The 7,492-nt window shown below is 46.0% G+C and overlaps 1 long non-coding RNA gene across 1 annotated transcript; it reads left to right on the top strand.

Moving 5' to 3' along the window:
• The first annotated feature begins 2,695 nt into the window (after positions 1-2,695).
• LOC127317980 (uncharacterized) lies at positions 2,696-7,150 on the top strand. The gene is made up of 2 exons (XR_007861597.1): positions 2,696-5,183; positions 6,973-7,150. It is a non-coding gene; the product is annotated as an uncharacterized lncRNA (long non-coding RNA).
• Positions 7,151-7,492: the final 342 nt, after the last annotated feature.

Below are 7,492 nucleotides of genomic sequence, written 5' to 3'. Positions count from 1 at the left end.
GGTGGATGTGTTTTTCTTATTATTTAAGAAAATAATTTCCTCTCATACTAAACTTAAATGTTACTTTGAATTATTCAGAGAAATAATTTCCTCTCATTATCTTATTAAGATTTAATTTCTCTTATGCATAATATGTGACCTAGGTTGACTCAAGTCAACCTCTTCACACTTATCATTTTGAGAAAATGATTTAAATGAGGTGAGCACCTCATACCATTTAATTCTAGCCTATCAAAGATTTAGTATCACCAACAATTCCTATGGGACCTAAATAACCAGAGTCTCCACTTCATTTGGAATTGATGGTGACAAGATTTAAATGAGGTAAAACTCCCTCATAAGATTTCTTAATAGTTTTGGACAAAAACTTTGACTAGAAATAGCCATAAAGGCATTTAAAACCACTAAGCCATGATCATTCAAAGTAAGCATGGCCTATTTTTGTAGAAACAATTAGTATAAGTGAAAAGTGAATTATTGGAGGTGGAATTAACTGAAAAGCATTTTTGGTTGATTTTTAAGAATTAATACAAGGCAGAAAAGTCCCTGCTTTGTTTATTTTGTCACTTTAATTCTACAAAAGATCTAGGGTTCTATCCAGTGGCATTGTGTAGATAAAATCCTAAGGTTTCCAAAAATATAAAGTTTGTAAAATTTGGCCCAGTAGATTTGTCACTATTGAAATTCAAAGTTTGCATCAGTTTAAGCTATTTTTCTAATTTCCAAAATTGAATTCAAATCGGTGGGCTTGCGCGGGAAAGGAACTTGGGCTGCAAAGAGAAAAGGAGTTGGGCCGGCCCACTTCGCGTCCAGCGCGAGCAGGCCGTCTGATGGCGGGTCCCACGCGTCAGCGGGAGTTACTCACCGAACCGGTACGGGGACGGAGAGGCGTTGGATCAGGCGATGATCTAACGGCCAGGGGTTGTCGTCGTCGACGGCGAGAAGCAGAGGCGAGCGCGGCGGCAGCAGGGGGTCGGAGCGGTCGTCGGAGCTCCGGCGAGCGTCTGGAGGGTGCGCCGCGACGTTGTCGATGATGGTGAAGCCGATGGAAGCAGCGGCGCGTCCTGGGGCGGCCTCCTTCTCCGGCGAGCTTCGGCTACGGTAAGCGGCGGCGAGCTAGCAATTGCGGCGGTGTGGTGGCTAATCGAGCATGGTGTGAGGTCGAGGAGAGGCTGTGAGATGAGGGAAGGTGAGTGGCGTGCTCAATTTGAGCGGGCGGGGGCTCCTTTTATAGCGGCTCCGAGCAGCGGCGGGTGGTCACGGTGACGACGGCAATGGCGCTCTCCCGTCGATCAACGGCGTGGGCGAGGGTACGGTATCGCGCAGGCGGACTCAGGGAGCGTCACGGTGCGCTCAGAACAGTTTTCGGTGGTCAAGAATAGTGGCGCGCGTCACGCGTCCGTGGGCACTGTGGCGGACGTCGTCGTCCTCCTCGACGGCGACAGGGCTCGGGGAGGATCGTGGTGGTGTCTGGCGGTGTCCTGGAGCTGAGGTGATTCATCCTGCAGGCGCTGGTGGCGAGGGACGGGCTGAGGCGACGAGGCGCAGCGCGCTCTGGCGCGTCCAGGGCTGGCGCCATGCGCGCTCTGGCGTGGCATGGGCGTTCCTGGGCGTCACTGGGCGCGCTGGTTCCGACGTGTGCATGCGTCGTGTTGACCATGGGAGGGTACGGGCGTGTCCAGGAGAGTGAGGGGCAGCCAGTGGACAAGGTGATGCAGGCCCGAGGTGACCAGGTGAGGAGATGGCATGGAATGGCCATGTCATGCCACGGCATGACATGTTTTGGTTGATTTAATCAAACCCTGGTCAGTGCAAGTGGTGGAGTTGATGTGGTGAGGTGAGAGGGATGCTCCAGGGTGCAGAGAGGGCAAGGTTGGACCAAGTCCAAGTAGAAAAATGAAGTATGGGCTCCAATTGATTCCCTGCATACAAGGTGTTCGACAGAATGCCCGCAAGAAAAATATTTTTGAAATTTGAAAATCTTTTTGGTGGGTTGTAATCATATATTGAATGGGGCATTTTGGTGGTGGTGGTGGTCAAAATGGAATTGGTATGCAAAATCACATTTTGCATATGATCTTGTATACGTGAAAAAGTTCCAACTTTGCTTGCTTCCCATGTGAAATGGGTGATGAATTTGGGGAGGTGGCTTTGGGCAAAGTTGAAGTGCTTGATGTTGTCTTGGATGAGGTGTGAAGAGTTGACAAAGTTTAGAAGTGGAAAGAAGAAAACCAGGGGCTCAAAGTGGCCATCAGGGTAAAAATGGCACAAGTGACCATATTGCATGTGAGCTCCCTTTTGATTCAAATTTGATTTGAATTGAGTTGGCTTGATTCCAAAGGTGTTAATAAGTGTTTAGTAACCATTTACAAGTAATGGTGCAAACCAAGTTGGCCTAGATTAAGTATTTGCAAAAATGGCATAGGCCTTATATGAGAGTGAAATGGATTTTTGGAATTCCTTTCTATTTTATTTTTATTTGGCTAAGGTTGATCAAGGGATCATTGCTAGGGTTTTAGAAAGAGAGTAACACACAAACAAGCATTATGGCAAAAGCACACTCAAATAAATTAATAAGGTGAGCTAATATGCATAGTCCTATATGATGAGAAAAAGTTTTTGTTGACCCCAAATTTTGGATTCTTGAATTCTCTCTCTCTTGTTCATTTTATTGAAACTTGGGATGTTACACTTTACAACGGAAAAATCTCGGCTGTGCTATATGAAGATTGGCGACAGGAAAGGACGACTGGTGATCTCGAGAGCTTTTGATCAAATACAAGTTTTTGTTCAAATGCTCGGGGGCTACTTTATAAAGGTATATCAAGAAGATTGATGGACATGATTCAGAAGGGGACGATTCAACAATATTGCGACAGACACAAATTGGAGCCTACAGCCAAGTATAAATCCTCGACTGTAGCCTCGGGGGCTACTCCCATCGGGAGCGCTGTTCGCGCTCCCGATAAATATGGACAATATAGTGGGGCAGATGCTAAAAAGGTGAGCCTACAACCAAACACAAGTGTTTGGCTGTAGCCTCGGGGGCTACTCCCATCGGGAACGCTGTTCGCGTGCCCGATGAAATTTAGTAAGTACTAGGGAGCATATTTCGAGTCGTTAAAATAACTCTTCATATACTCCCATCGGGAGGATAAGTTAAAAACAATATAAGTCATCTGTTGACTCGAACAAATGTGCTATTCCAGCAGCCGAAAAAGCACCCGACAATATATTCTCAGAGCACCTCAGTCGTGAAATAATCTCTGAATGCCGCAAAACTCTGCGAAGGTAAGTCCCCGGGATCCATCCTGTGCGGCGTGGCACTGCCTCTGACGGCACTTTGCTACTTTTTCCGTATCAACAGATACGAAGAAAAATCCTAACGGACGCGTTAGGTACCCGATAAAACATGACTGGGATTCGACATCCGGTAAGACCTTAAGCGGCACAAGTCAAATTTCACCAGTATCCCGAGATCATGTCCAGGGACGTGATTTTGAAGTAGGTTTTGGTGGATTGCCACGAGAGCAGTTAACTGGTACCTGATCCGTCAGATGAACCAGCCCCAATTACCATTATCCCTGTACAATATATAAATACCTTTATAAATATAATTTGTCGAGTTAAAGAAATCATGTGCAGATTGTAGAAAGGGAGATTTTCCTTGATTCTGCGATTCAAGCAAAATCTCGGGGGCTACTGACATAGGCATCCCCAATGGGCCTGCCGAAGAAGGTACCCGGGGTTTATTGAAGGCCCATGACCCAAAGTTTTACAAAGCCCGGAAGCCCAATCGAGATATAGTTTGGAAAGATAGAATTGTATTAGGAATATCGATTTGCAATTATCACGGGACGGGTCAGAATCCCTCCCGGACTCTGTAAACTTGTGTATTACGAAACCCTCGACTCCGCCTCCTATATAAGGGGGAGTCGAGGGACAAAGAAAGGATCGATTCATTGTTTCACGCAACCCTAGTTTTTATAGCAGTCGAGTACTTTTCCGGCTGAAACCTTCGAGATCTACTTGCCCTCTACTTCCGACTAAACCCTAGTCTACAACCCGTAGGCATTGATAAGTTAATCCCTTATCACTAGTGGATTAATTATTAGGATTATAATTAATTGGCCAATTAGTATTCACGTACGTATGCTATAGTTTATTATTGTGCTAGAGCTAATTTGGGTCAGTATCCTACATACACGCACATGAGTACATGACTCGGTCAGACCCGTACACGTACGAGTCCAACACAACCCAGCGCCTCACATCTCTCTCACTCTCGTTCCTATCTCTTTCTCCACCACGAGCACGCACGCGACCAGGACGCACTCCTCGCACGCGCCTGTGATGGCGCTGCCGCCACCCGCTGCTCCGGCCGTCGCCGGCCAGGTCCGGCACCGCCGCTCTCCAATTCGACTTCGCCTCCATCTCTTCTCCTATTTCCCCACCGTCTCGACGTTCGGCCGTGCTCCACGCACGACCCCTGCGAACCCTAGCCCGCCTTGGCCGCTGCCGGCCTACTCCGGCACCGGCAAGACATTTTTCTGGCTCCCTCGACGTCCTCTACCTCTCTGTCCCGTTCGATTTGATTTTCCAGCTCTACCTCGTCCGCCCCCAAACCTGGAAACCCTAGCGGTCGCTGGTTGGTTTGGCCGTCGCCGGCCAACCCCTGCGCCGCCGCTGGTCGCTGCTACTGTCCGGTGAGGCTTCGCCCTCACCCGCCGCCTCGATGCCGCCCTACGTGCGCGTGCCGCCCTGCTCCTGCTCACGCCCAGCGCTCCCTGGTGTGGCTCCGCCGCCATCTTCTCCCGGCCATTGATGGCCTCCTTCGGCGCCGCTGCTGTTTGACCGGCGGGGCTCCACCATATACGCGCCGCCACCATGCCTCCAAGCGCCTCCACGCGCGCTCGGCCAAACCCTAGGTTCGCCAGTGTGATGCTGCAAGCCGCTGCTGCTCCCCATTGGCGACCCCGCCTCCTCGTCGACCATGAGCCCCAGCTCAAGCTCGCCATCTCGGTGGTGTCTGGTGGTTTGGTGTGCTGTTCATGGCGCTGTGTCGTGCTGTTGCGACTACTTCATCCTCGACGCCGGCTGGACGGTGCCGCGAACGCAACCCCGGCTGGACGGTGCCATGGACGCAACCCCGGCGTCGCCTACCTCGCCACTTCCTGTACACTGTGAGCTAAACCTCTCCCATCTTTGTTCAGGGTTCTACTGTTTGGGCTGCACCATTACTACTGCTCCATACTTGTGCTACTGGTGGTATATATGTGTGTATAGTGGAGCTAAATAAATCATGCCCTGGTAGTTGATGCAAGTTTTATGGCTCTCTATGAGGTGTGTTTTGGGTTGACCATGCTCTGAATTAATTGATCACTGCCTTGTGCTATGTGTGGTGCCTCCCTTTGGATAACTTGCTGTGATAATTTGATGCCCCATTTAACTCATGGTTGAGTTGAAGAAATGAGATAAAAGTATTGTGGCTAGATGCTCTGCTTGGTAGCTTGCTGGTGAGCTTATATATATGCTTATAGTGATTTAGTTGATGTGGATGATTAGCAGATCATGTGCATACATGCTCTGCACTTGTGATTATGTTGGTGGTGCAAAGTGATGATACTGCCAGCTTCCTAGACATGGTTATTTGCTGGCGGTAACTTGTGTACCGTGCTTCACTTCCTTTCTATGTACAGGGTATGAGCTCCTAGTTTGACTAGGGATCACTAGCTAAAGCTAGGTGATCTAGCTCCCCTCTCTGCTGCATATTTCTTTCTATCTATTACTGATAAGAACAGATGTTGAGCTTGATATCTTGGCCCAGCCTATGATGCAAAGGCTGAGGCACTTCCTTTTGATAAGAATAGATATACTATTTACGGTTTTATAAGATTCTCTGTGATGAACTGGGCATAGCACTTCTATGCCAGATCTGAGAGAAATCCATCTCTCAAATCCTCCTAGACAGAGTCTAGTTGAAGGGTAGATAGATGGGAGTATTGTATATTCTTCATTTATTTCCCCTGATCCTAGTTGTGCAAGCTAGTATGCTGAGATGCTTATATGAGATCGATGGATCAACCTGCTGTTGTAGAGTTTGGCCTTCTGAACTGTTGATTAATCTTCTTCTTGTGGCATGCCTTCTCCTCCTTGCTGCTTCTGATTCTTCATACTGATCCTAAGTATCCATGAATATTTGTTGGTGTTTTTGTGTTGTCCTAATGGATTGATTAACTCAAGACATAGTGTAAGTATGGCTAGATAAATTGTTGGTGCGGCTGAGATGTTTGTGTGTGTCAAAGGGGCTGCTGGTACAGCCTATGTGCTGTTTATATACTGTTGGGTGTTGTCTGTGGTGTCGACAACACATGCTTATGCATGCACTGACTGTGCTACCTGCTTGTATGCTCTGGTCAAGATATTTTCCTTGCCTCCAAGTGAAGGCACGGCTGAGCTGATGTTTATCCACTGTTGTCCTTTAATATTTGACACTGCCAAGTGTATTACTCCTATTGGACTGCTGTGATCAAGCTGATTTTACCTTATGGCTTTTAGTTTAGGATCATATTGACTTCTCCATGTCAATAATGATCCATAAAAACAACTTTGTGGAATTTTAAAGGATTCTAGCTAGATTAGAGGGAATAAAAATTGTTGCCTTGTTGCCTCAAATAGTAAATTAATTATTGTTGCCTTTTGGTATGGATCTAGTAGTGTTGCTCTAGTCCCTGGTTGCCTTTATTACATGTTGCCTCATGATCCAAGATTGACTCAACTATGCTTGGTTGATCCATATGTTGTCCAAATATGATTAAATCCCTCTAATCACTATTTGGGAATTAGGACAAGTTCCTAATTCTCATTAGCTAGTCTCCAATATTAAAATGTCTCCCAAATATGGAGACAAACATTTTAACATTAACCCAAAGTTATATCTCTTTTGCCTTTGCTTTATTTTTCTTTTTGCAGGAAAAGAATCAGAAGATTGGGAGAGATTTGGAGGATGAAGACTTAGTTTAGGATTTCCTCTTTATTACTTTTGTAATCTTCTATTTCTTTTGGAGCTTTTAAATGATTGAATTATGATAATTGTAATAAGGTTTAATTATGTATCTATTTTGAATTATCAAATGTGTGAACTTTTACATATTGTATTTCATATTATAGTTTGGAATTCAAATTCAGTTCAATTTCTATTTGAATTCATATTATCCATATTTGAATTTGAATTCAAATTTGTTCTCCAAAAAACACATGAATTCGGAAAGTTCATGTCGAAATTTGTCACACTCACATCGATGACTAACTCAATTTCACCGATGCAAGAGAAACCTCGATCACTTTGATGGTTTTAAACAAAAGCGCGAAAATTCCCTGGATTTTCTATGCATGAATGCAATGCACACATCTATTTCGTCTCTTTTTGTAACCCCAAATCCTGGGATGTTACAATTCTCTAGTTTTATGGTGGATATTCACTTGAGAATAA

This window comes from Lolium perenne, chromosome 7 (assembly GCF_019359855.2).
Source record: "Lolium perenne isolate Kyuss_39 chromosome 7, Kyuss_2.0, whole genome shotgun sequence".
NCBI classification, from domain to species: domain Eukaryota; kingdom Viridiplantae; phylum Streptophyta; class Magnoliopsida; order Poales; family Poaceae; genus Lolium; species Lolium perenne.
Note: the sequence above shows the minus strand (reverse complement) of the source record. Positions and strands in the feature narration are given on the sequence as shown.